We start from the raw sequence: 12009 nt of genomic DNA on the forward strand, positions 1-12009 counted from the left end.
TTCATAAGAAGTACTGGAAATAGCAGTAAATAGGGAGGAGCCAGAGGAGAGGAGGAAGAAGAGAAGGAGGACGAGAAGCTTGAAACACTTTGCGTATCACTGGGAGAAGCAACTTTCTGCCTTATTAAGTCCTTATTATGTCTGTGTTAATTCCACCCTTTTTGTCTCTGAAGTCTCACACTAATTTTGGAGAGGTATTATTTCAAGTGCTGGAGCAAAGAGCAGGATACTCATATAGAAAAGTTACTTAGTTTGCCTCCATTTTCCCTCTATACATGTAGCCCCTAACAAAAATAGTTTTGTTTATCCCCTGACAAAACTGGGAGGCTTTGCAATTTCTAGGGATGTTGAAGAATACCAACACTGACATACTCAGGTCTGAAAATATAAAATCTTGAAGATGAGTTGATTCCTGTTGGTGGAGTCATGGGAATATTTTAAATATTCTGATGCTTTGAGGTAGATGAGGAATCACAATTCTCCCTTAAGATAGTTGGAAACTCAACAGTATTTAGCATTTAGGGTCAAATTCAATATGATGTTCACTGCAAAGCCACTGAACATACGTGGACACTCATACCCCCAGGATGGTGGTTTAGAATTGGTGATGATTTTGACCCCTGGCCCCAGAGATATTACTGGCATCCCATAGGTAGAAGTCTGGAATGCCACGTTAAATCCTATGAGATAGCCCACAAAGACAAGAACTGTGCTGTCCCAGAAAGGCCCGGTGCAGACAGTGAGAAACACAGCTGCAGGAGTTTGAGAAGGGTTTCTGAATGGAATTGTGTACTGAATTGTCACTCATTTCAAAGCTCGATGTGTTTGTGGTTCCCCAAATGTAAAGACTTCCATTGCACCAAAACAGGAGGCAATTTGATTTTGATGCTGAGGAAATGAGTGATTTTAATAAATAAACAAAACATCCTTTTTCAAGTCAGATAATTACCATTTCTTTAATTTCAACAAAATTCAAGAAAATCTATTAATATTTCAGTTATAGAGAATTAAAACAGTTTTTGGTAACAGGATGCTATGTGATTTGAAGCATAGATTTCAGAAGGAATTTAAAGAAATAAATTCAATTGCTGTGATAAAATTAGTTCCATTTTCCTCTACATATTTATATGAATAAGGTTTTCAACACATGTTTCTAAAAACAAAAATAAAAATAGAGTTGATGCTAAGCCCCATTTTATTCTAGTACCAAGATAATTAGTCAAAAATAAGTAGCACAATTAAGGGCAAGGGGTCATCATACTTAAGAGACAAATTTCAATTAAGTATTTATTTATTAAATATAAAATTTGTAGCAAATCTGTTTCATTTTTACCAATTGTGTTTAATATTAATAATAATAATATTTCAAGAGAAATTTTATCTCAGAAACTATGTTCACAGAGAAAAAAGGTTAAATTTAATACACATTATTGTTGCAGAGAAGTACAACTTGTTGATTAAGAAACGACTTTCAAACATGAAAATTTTGACCATAGAATAGAATTTTGTTGTGAAAATAAAAAATATGAATTCCAGGAGAAAATCAGGTACTGTAAAATTCCTGCTAAAGAAGAGTTTGTTTGTTTGTGCATTTTTCTTTTCAAATGTATGACATGGCTATCAAAACATTTTGAGATTCAGATTCCATTAGTAGATTTACAGAACAATCCGTCAGTTTTATTTTAAAAGACTGAATTAAAAATGTCTCAGAAATTACATCATTTGCGGACATAGCATCTGCACTATAAAGTCAGCTTGTGCAATAGTTCCAGGAAGGAAGAGAATGCCATAGGTAGCGCCCATGACTCCTTTACCCATGCTGGCCTCCCATATTATTTCAGGTTCATATTAACCTAGTATCCTAGTTGCTTTAGAACTGTATTAGTTGAGTACCTGGGCAACAACTATTTCACATTCTGAATAATAACTTATTCTTCACAAACTTTTCTTAGATGACAAGGCACACTCATATCTGAGAGATTTGGGACAATATACAGCTGCTTATTTTCACTCAGGTGTTTCAAGTTCAGTTTCTCTGTAGAAATGGTGCCTACCATTTCTCAAAATCGGCAACCCTGAGGAAGACACAACATCCTCCCCCGAAAAGAGTCTCCAGTACATTCAACTAGCCCAGGTGTCTCTAAACTTTTTTTTGTAAAAGCTCAGGTAGTGAATATTTTAATTGTATGTCCCATGTGATATCTGTCACTTCAATTATAGCACAAAATGTCTGAGTTGCACAAAAGCAGCCTGGTCAGTGTGTAAATGAAGGACCATGGCTATGATCCAAAGGGGCTTTATTTACAAAAACAGGCAGTGAGCTAGATTTAGGTGGCTGGAAGTTTGCTGACCCCCACACTGGACTGTGAAATCCATGAGGACAGGATATATGTCTTAATGCACTTAGTATTCTCATCATCTAGCACAAAACCTGACTCTCGATAAATGTGTGAGAGTATTCAAGCCTTAAGAGGATAAGAGTATATTTAAAATATGCTGAATTATAATGAAGGATAGAGAAAAAGAGGGAGAAATGTAAACCTAATAGAGCTTAGGAATTAGGCAAGGAGTCCTATTTCTAGAAAATACCGAGCAGCCTGGCCACAGTTAATGGGATGAGGCTGCAGTATATTATTTATGCACATTCCTATATTAAATAACTAATTAATATTCAAGTAAAACATTTCGTATATTTGTTTTCATTATATTTGAGCTCTTTTGAGATCAGACATCTTTGAATCCCCAATCAAATCTATAGATTATTGCTAATAAGTAAAGAAATTACCTATGGATGAAGAAAGATAAATTAAAAAGTAACCAACTTAACTAACCAATTAACAAATATTTGAGTGGTCTAGTTTGACTTCAGCTTTACATAGTTGTTGGAGGATAGTCAATGATGAAAAAGTATTTATTACACAAATGAAACTGTATAGAACTTGAATATGTGTCATGTTCTGACCTAATTACTAACAAATACTAACCCAGTTAATCTTCACAGCAAATGTGTGGTAAATGAGTGTCATTTTTTAGGTTCCTTCCATAGAGGAGGAAGCCAAGATACTGAAATGTGGGGAGCCGCTCTGAGTCAAGTAACGTGTCCAAAGTCACACATCTAATCAATGCAGGACTGGAATTCAGACCCAGATCTGTTATCTTATAGTGTATGTTCTTGCCCATTATAAAATGCTGTCCTTTTCTTGAAAAAAATGAAACTCTAAGGCTTCAAAATGACAGATCTAAAGTGTTAACCAAGAGTACAACCCAATATGGCACTGCCAACTGACACCTGTGACTCATAAAAGCTTGAGGAGGTATTACAAAGATTAAGAAAGATGTCATGGGAAGTCACTTGAACCTTCAAATTATGTAGAATTTTATTGACAAAATATCATGGAGAAACCTTTCAGGTGGAAGGACAGAGTAGACAAAAGCTTGGGGGAGAAATTTTGTGTTTGTACCACTCCAAATGTAAGAGACAAAACCAACCTTTACCCTGACCCTATGTCAGATGCTGCATTTGGTTCTCCAGCTCCTAGGGGCATTGAACGAGGCAGTCCAACCTCCAATACCCACTCTACTATTTCCTGGGTTACTGAACTTCTCTGAACCTCAGATGTTTGTAAAATAGAGATAAATAATACCTGCATCATAGGGTAATAATACCTGCATCGTAGTTAATATTATAAAGTTCTTAGCCTAGTGCCTGGTTTTCAAGCCCTCCTTAGTTTACTGTTGTCCTTGAAATTTTATCATCACACACAAAATGTTTTGTGTTGTACCTTCATATTGTCCATGAGAAACCTGAGGCTCCAAAGTCACAGATTAATGTCTACAATATGTGCATCATTTTCTAAGTACACTAGGCTTCTAAGGGAGTTCTCACTGGGATGTAGAGGTGTGGCTAAAGAACTGGAAGATGCTGGAATGACAAAGTAGGAGTTTGTTGTATTGAAATACATTGAGAACCTAGGGGAGTTACTGTTTGATCTTTGATTAAAAGAGGAAATAAATGACTGTTCCTGTGTATAAAATTTGCCTAAGCACTTTAGGGATCAGCAGGTAAAAAGAGGAGTCAATCATAAGGCAGAGGGGAGGTCTGAAGAGTGGGTTTGCATGGTGTGGGCAGGTCCAGCTGACAACTGTTCCACCCCCAAAACCCATCTTAAAACAAGAGTCTTCACCCCCACCTGACAGTTCTGAACCTACCCTGTACACTTGATTGCAGTTTGGTGTTTCTTCCTTATGTTTATTTACATTTGTTTATCATTATCTGGCTGAAAAAACTCCATAGATATATTTATAAGGTATAAATTGCATTGTTTCCCTATATACCATATCACTGAATATAAAACCTTTTGTGGTTTTTGATTTTTTTGTAACTATGGAAGATTGATTTGTTCCTTCAAGAGATTGTTCTGTGAAGCAGCTCACCACTTTTCACATGGCAGATACAGCTAGTATTTTACTTTATCATATTTACACACAACTGTAGAAGATCCCTCCAAGAATCTAAAAGTCTGGTCTTTCCCATTCTTGCCACTAAAATCTATGCTTTATATTAGAAAAGCTTAAAATTTTATCTAAGTCTGCTTTCAAATATACACCTGCCAATTGCACATACCACCTTTAAAAAAAAAAAAAAACTCTGAAATTCTTGCATTGTTTCTGAAAATAAATCAGTGTTTTAATTCAATATTTTATTTATTCTCATACTTGTTTTTTCCCCCCTGTGTGTACATGTGCTGCTGGGGATGGATCCCAGGGTCACCCTGTGCTTGCTAAGTAGGAGTTCTACCATGGAGCTACAACTCCAGACCATATTCTCATAATTTTGATGGTGTCTTCCACTACAGTGGAAGGTATTAATGTCAGAAGATCTAAATTGTGAAACTTATATAACTTGTACCCTTCCAGGCCCAATCTTATGATCTAATTAAATACAAACGGAGTCAATGGGCAGAGAGGTAAGGCATGTGGTACAGATATCAGCACCTTGTTAGCAGTCAAAAACCTTATTTCTCAGGCAGATCCTATTTTTTAATACAAAGTTTAATATAAATAAAAACCTGTAATATTTGAAAGCCATTTGAGAACTTATATTCATATGCACAAAAATAAATATCTTCTTAATGGGCATGTTTAATTAAAAAAAAATAAAAGCTAACCCAGTACTCTTAAAAAAATTTTTTTAAATATTTAAAAAAATAAAAATAAAAAACAGTGGGCAGTTTCCCCAAACCATTATTTTACCTTCACTTTCTAGAAAAGAGGAAATTTATATTGAAAATGCCACTACAAGATAAGAAACCTTGTATAAAAGATCTTATAAGTGTGTAAAAAATAATAAATAATAAAACCAAGTTATAAGTTCCAATAAATTTAATCTAAATTTCTTGTTTATCTTAATCTTGGTTAATTCTTACTGAACATTAAGGGAAAGATACTGTAGTGAGTACTTTATATGAATTAGCTCAGTTGATTATCAGAATCCTTGGAGTTGGTAGTATCTTAAATTTCATTTTACAGAGGAGGCAAATGAAGCACAGAAAGGCTAATGGACTTGTCCAGAACTATCCAGATAACACAGGAGAAGCTAGGACTGAATCCTGGTCTGTAACAGCTATCTCTTGGCATCATTCACCTATAACACTTGAGGCTGACTTCCTCCTCTTGCTCTCTCTTTGTCTGCCTCAGCAGCCCTTCCAAAGGCACACAGTCTTCAAAGGCTTCACTGACTCTAGCTAAGCTAAATGGTCTGCAGTTCATCTTCTTCCGTAAGTCATGTATATAATATTAAGAATTCCCTCCTCCACACCATTAACTGAACATCTGTAATGACAGGATGACCCCTCAAAATCATTGGAAAGCATGTCTTTTTATTGAATGTGCATTGTGGAAAAAAAAAAAAAATGATCACCAATGACCATACACTGCACCTGGCCCTGAGGCAACCTGTCTCAATTTGAGACCATGTGGCTCACACCCAAATGCAAGCAGAATCCAACACAATGGTATTCTGCTGTTGCACAAAAGGCAGACTGTCTTCTGGGGATTCAGTGGAAAGAGTTCTAGAATTTAAATCAGGAGGCATTTGCAGCCCTTAACTATGTACCCTGGGCAAGTCACCTCTTGGGCCCCACCTCCTCATTTCAATGAAAATGTAGGATGAAATTATCTCCTTTCAGCTTTCAGTCTAGAGATTGATGCCCTTAAGGATAAAATTTTTGTTACATGGTTGCCAGGATTGGTTTTCAGTTGTTTTAGTTTTTGAGGAAACAGACTTTTATAGACTAGATAACTTGTCCAAAACCAAACAGGTGTAAGATGTGCAGCTTGGATTCCACTTCAGGACCATGATACCAAAATCCTAAACTGAAGGGTCCTTGGTGATTCCAAAATCTAATAAATTTGTCCTCTAAATTATACCCACTTTCCACCTTGTGAGAACTATAGTGAGTTTCTACATAGTTCCATAATTTCATAAAACACCACTATTTATTAGGACTATAGTAAGGTAAGGGTGACATAACAAAAGTAGAATCTGATTGTTCTTGAATTGTAAGGTATACTACAGGGAAATTTAACCTAATTCATTTGCACCCTGATAAATGAATCTAATCCTTGGCCAAGAACACGTTTTCATGGGGACACAGGGAGAAAATCTGAAGCCCTGAAAATTTGAAAGATGCTTCCATCCCTTCTTGACAGAGATGAGATGGATTGAACACAGAAAGGTTGTGCTGATCTAAGATAAATATCCAACCTCCTGCACAATTTTGCTGAGGGCTCGCTGGAGTGTGGTGTGCGCATGCTCACACAGGAGGTATTTAGAGACGTCAGGGTGGGTAGCTTGTGCAGGAGACAGGGGAATTCAATGAAGGGAGACACTTTAGCCTCTCGTTCAAGTACATCTCCCTCCTGAGTACATTTACTTCCATCACAATGGACTAGAAGAGATCCTTGCTCAGTGGTGCAGAACCCTTGAGACCTAATTTAGCTTTTATAGGAAAATCAAAAAAAAGAGAGAGACGGCACAAGAGCAAGAGAACAGAACAAAGATATGAGTTTGTACAGGGAATATTGATACTCGTGGACTGCTTCTGTAACTCTTTTAAAAGAAATTTTCTAAGTAAATGCTGACTTAGACTTTTCTCTTCGTGGAAAACTGAGCTCCTCCCGCCAAACAATGCAAGGTCTGAAGCATCTTTACAATTCCCGACTCTGTCGTCTCCAAGGCTTGGGTTCATTGGTTTTTATGCGGTGAAGGTCAGAAAACATTTCGGAAAAATAAATTTTCTCTTTTAATTTCTTAAATGTGTCCTCCCAAGGATGCCCAGAAATAGAAAAGTTACATAAATGCAAATTAAAAACATGGCCAGTATACTGTGCCCTCTGGTATGGTTGATCATTTTTTATTCACATTTTACAGCAATTTCCAAGAGCATCACGACATGGTTTGTTCACTACATATCAATTAAAATACCCCTGAGAAGCAGGTACAATCATGCACTCTTTATTGTCATTTTGGAAGAGTGAAAGGCACAATTTTTGCTAACTGCTCCTCCAAGCACACAGAGACTTTGAGAGAGGGTAGGGGGAAAAGCTTGCCTTTAAGTCTTTCACAGATGATGAAGAATGACAATTTTGCAATGCAGTCCAAACATAAATAAATAAATAAATCAGTGGCTTAACCAGGCAATCAGTGGGAGGGAGAAGAGCAGAACCTAGACATTCTTATTCTTTCTCATCTACTCCAGCCATGAAGTCTAATAAATTGTTGTTCAGGAGCAGTGTTGCCACATTATTAAATTGTTAGTGCAAGAGCCCAAATTACTTTTGTGGATAGCTGTAGCAGTTGAATAGCAGAAAGCAGAATTTAAAAAAAAAAAAAATCCCTGAAAACATTGAGCTTTGCAATCAGCTGTTTCTCTGTCCTACTTACATTTTGAGTCCCCTGGAATCATTTACCTACTCTGAGTCTCAATTTTCTCACCTGTCCAATAGGAGAATGGGACCTACTTAATTGGATAAGTACAAAAATTAAATGAGACAATAAATATCAAATCTATCAGGAACTTTATTGATTATATGATTATCTGAAAGACAGCAATGACATATAATATTTGCACTTTTGAAAGTTAGCCTCGAACAGGAACACTGCATTTAATATGCTATTTGTATTGCTGAGACTGGCTTTACTTTCTGCACACTGTGACTCTGCCTGTGGTTCTGTTGATCTTGCATCTTGCCTGATAACAAGCTGAAGCCTTATCACTAAAGGTAGAGTCTTTCACATCCTGTAGTCTATTTACTATTTATAGCTCCACACCACTACAGGCCTGCTAGATATGAAAACAAAATAAATGGTAAGATTCAGTGACTTGAAAGACTAATTAATCAGGTCAAGGTGTTAAATTGAGGCAATGATCCACATACAGCAAAACCTGTGTTTATTTTAGTAGACAACTAAGTGGTAACTGGCATTCCCTGCCAGCTAGAAACATACATAGACAAAACATCTTCCCAACTTTGAAATGCTGCTGTTAACTAAAACTTGATTGTACCACTGCATTAATATCAAACTTGAGCTGAAACTCTTGTTTTTTTATTTTATTTTATTTTATTTATTTATTTATTTATTTATTTTGTGTGGTGTTGGGAATTGAATCAGAGCCTTATACATGTGAGGCAGACACTATACCAACTGAGCTATATCCCCAGCCCTTGTTTTTTTTTTTTTTTTTTAATTTTGGGAAGATGATTTATTTAAAATAATGTTTCACTTAAGGGTCTAATTATAAGTCCAAGATGATTCAGATGGTGAAGTCCAGCTGTAACAACAAAGGTATCATCCAGAAAAAGAACCACATGTATATTGAATCCCTTGAAAGTTTTCCACAACAGATCTAGGGGTGATAAATCATGCAAGCTCATTCTATAATTAACTAAAGTGTTCCTCTTCCCTCAATATAATCCAAAAGGATTGGCCCATGACCTTTAGTTGGATAAATCAGGGACTCATAGTTTGCTGTACAAAATCAAATTCAGATTTTAAAATTGGACCAACAATAAAAAGTTCAAATACACACTCCAATGAGTCTTTTCCAAAACTTTAAAAGAAATTTTCAAGACAAATAAAAGTTTGAACAAAAGCTAATATCTCTGTAGTAAATAATGTATCTTAGAACTTTCAATAACATATCTCAGAACTCTTCATATCTCAATGACATCTCAGAATCTCCTAAAACCAATTGGTCATGTCTTCTGGGGAAACTATTGAGTTAGTGACCTTGATAAGTAAAGAGAACCATATTCTTCCTAATGTCAAATTGTCACAAGGCTAACTTTTCACCATTTTTTTTCTTAGCATGTAATAGAGTATGGACAACATGATTAGTTGTTGAATGAAGGCACCAAGGAAATGGAACCCTGCCTTGTCTCCAATCTTTAGCTGTATGGAACCACAGACAACCCCTTTGGGATGGTTAACTATAAAATTATAAGGACAGGTGAAACAACATTGCTGTAGTCCTCCAGTCTTGTAAATGCTTCTTGTACAGTATCTTCCATGTCTCCCAGTTCTCACTTTGGCATTAACAGGTTTTGGTGCTGTTCTTTCCTGGCTTTCGTTTTCTGTTGTCACACTACTGGTGCATTCAATAAAAATGTGTTTATCCATTCTGTAAGAACTTTCTCCAACAAAGCAGAAGATGGATGGATGGATGGACAAATACCTTTCTCCAGGAAAGGTTTATAATTACTGAATTTTAGCTATAAATTCAGTCAAGGCCTTAAATTTCAATTTTACATGTTCAGCTATCAAAATTGACCATGGTGGGGTGGGGGAAGGGATTGCTGGGGTTGTGGCTCAGTGGTAGAGCACTTGCCTAGCATGTGTGAGGCACTGGTTTTGATTCTCAGCATCACATATAAATAAATGAATAAAATAAATGTTCATCAAAATCTAAATTTTTTTTAATTGACCGTCTCTAGAGAAATGTGTTGTGTTAAACCTACTGATTTCCATTAAGCATGTTGAGAATGCTCATCACCTGATTAATATAATAACTGGGATCAAGCATTTTTATATCCAAAGTCACTGACATTAAAATTCCACAAGCATTAAAAAAGTAAGATGTAGAATTCATCTTCTTGCCAAGATATACTGACTCAAACTTATTCTATTCAGTGAGTTTTATTCCATTATTTTCTAATCTATATGTAAGTCAAACAAAAGCCCAGAAGTTGAGCTCACATTACTAACCCAAGGACTGACTGCGAACTGGTAATTCTGCAATGTCTGGTTGTTTACCTTAATAGAACAGAGCCTAATTCTTTGATTTTGCTAAAAATAAATCATTTAAAATGGTGTGCATTGTCTGTAACTTGCTTTTCACAGGATAGTATTGATATTCAGTTTTTAAAAATGGTTACCAAAAAGCAGAACAGCATAAATCAGAATCCATGTAGCTTATTCTTCCCAAGAACAACTTGTAAGCTGAAGTCATTGTTTGATGTCCACTCTACCCAGATGATAAAGAGTGGAAAGAAGTGTTTTGATGAATAAAGGCATCACTGCAGATCACTATTAACCTAAAAATAGAAGCAGAACGTAAAATGCATGTAAATACTTCTTTTCTAGCTTCTAGCTCTATCTAATCCTTATTAACCTAGCCTAGCACACTGATTTATAGGGTAGGAATAGCGCCATTTGAATTTAGGTGCTTAACAAGCAGTAATGTTGAATTAATATATCTTTAAGTTTGAATTTGATAGTTACCTGTTAATTCTCAAATTTTCTTTTCTATACCAAGTTTCTTATTGTATTTACTTCATCTCACAAATTTATGTATTTTCCCCCTGTCGTTTCTCAGTTTCTCCCTTGTCTCATAGCTCTCCTTGGAACTGATTGGAAACTGTCATCTTTTGTTACATTGCTTTCATCTTGCTCTTTTTCTCTTTCATTTATTGTATGTCACTAGTCTTTTAATTTTTCCTAATTTATTTTGAAAGAGTTTGCTTAGCTTACCTCCTCCTCTCCCTTTTCTTTTCTTTTTTTTTTAAGAGAGAGTGGAGGGAGGGAGAGAGAGAGAGAGAGAGAGAGAGAGAGAGAGAGAGAGAGAGAATTTTATTATTTATTTTTTAGTTTTCGGCGGACACAACATCTTTGTTTGTATGTGGTGCTGAGGATCGAACCTGGGCCACACGCATGCCAGGCGAGCGCGCTACCCCTTGAGCCACATCCCCAGCCCTCTCTCCCTTTTCTTAATCAGATAATTTTCATTCTTCTCTTTAGATGCCTCCATCTTTGGCAAAAGTGTACCTAAACTACCATTGGATTAATGAAGAGAAGATTCTAAAATCTTCTTTTTGTACCTTCCTAAACTGGGTCAGATGCAAAGCATAAATCCATATTTGCTTGCTATGGATCTGATTTAATGGTATGTTTGTCCCACATCTGTGTTGTTTTACATATTTGAACATCTCACAACTAGAGGACTCCAGCCAGAGCTTTCAAAATAAAATTATTGACCTGATTGTTAGTTCCCCATAACAAAAACATTAAAGGAAAAAAAAAACACCCATAATATTTTCCAAACTAGCTTTCTAGCTAGACTCTTCATCTAGAAGAATGTTACTCCAAAAACTTTTAAAATTTAATTTGATTAAATGAGGATGAGTAATCCTTTGTTTCCTGTCAAATCTTCTAGAATCAGTATGAAGGGCCTATTTCAAGGAACCAGTTATGTAGCTGAGGTTGTTTGGGTTTATGCTTAGTTTTCAGTTCCTGAGCTGTGAAATACTCTTCAGAATAACTCAGTGTTACTCCATACCAGAGTTGAAACTTTGCAGTGTGGAAATTATATCCATGACTGCACTTAGTATATCAACCACACTTTCAGAAACTATTATATCCTAAGGCCTACACTAGTTTTTAGGGAGACCAGAGGAATAAAGTAAAGATCTCATCATGTATAGAAAGACAGAGATACCACCAACCAGAAA

The 12009-nt window shown here is 35.9% G+C and overlaps 1 protein-coding gene across 1 annotated transcript in view; it reads left to right on the forward strand.

Moving 5' to 3' along the window:
- Rorb (RAR related orphan receptor B) overlaps positions 1 to 12009 on the forward strand; it is a 176372-nt gene that overhangs the window by 14413 nt on the left and 149950 nt on the right. The gene's annotated exons all lie outside the window — the stretch shown is intronic.

The sequence above is a fragment of the Callospermophilus lateralis genome, chromosome 2 (assembly GCF_048772815.1).
Source record: "Callospermophilus lateralis isolate mCalLat2 chromosome 2, mCalLat2.hap1, whole genome shotgun sequence".
NCBI classification, from domain to species: Eukaryota; Metazoa; Chordata; class Mammalia; order Rodentia; family Sciuridae; genus Callospermophilus; species Callospermophilus lateralis.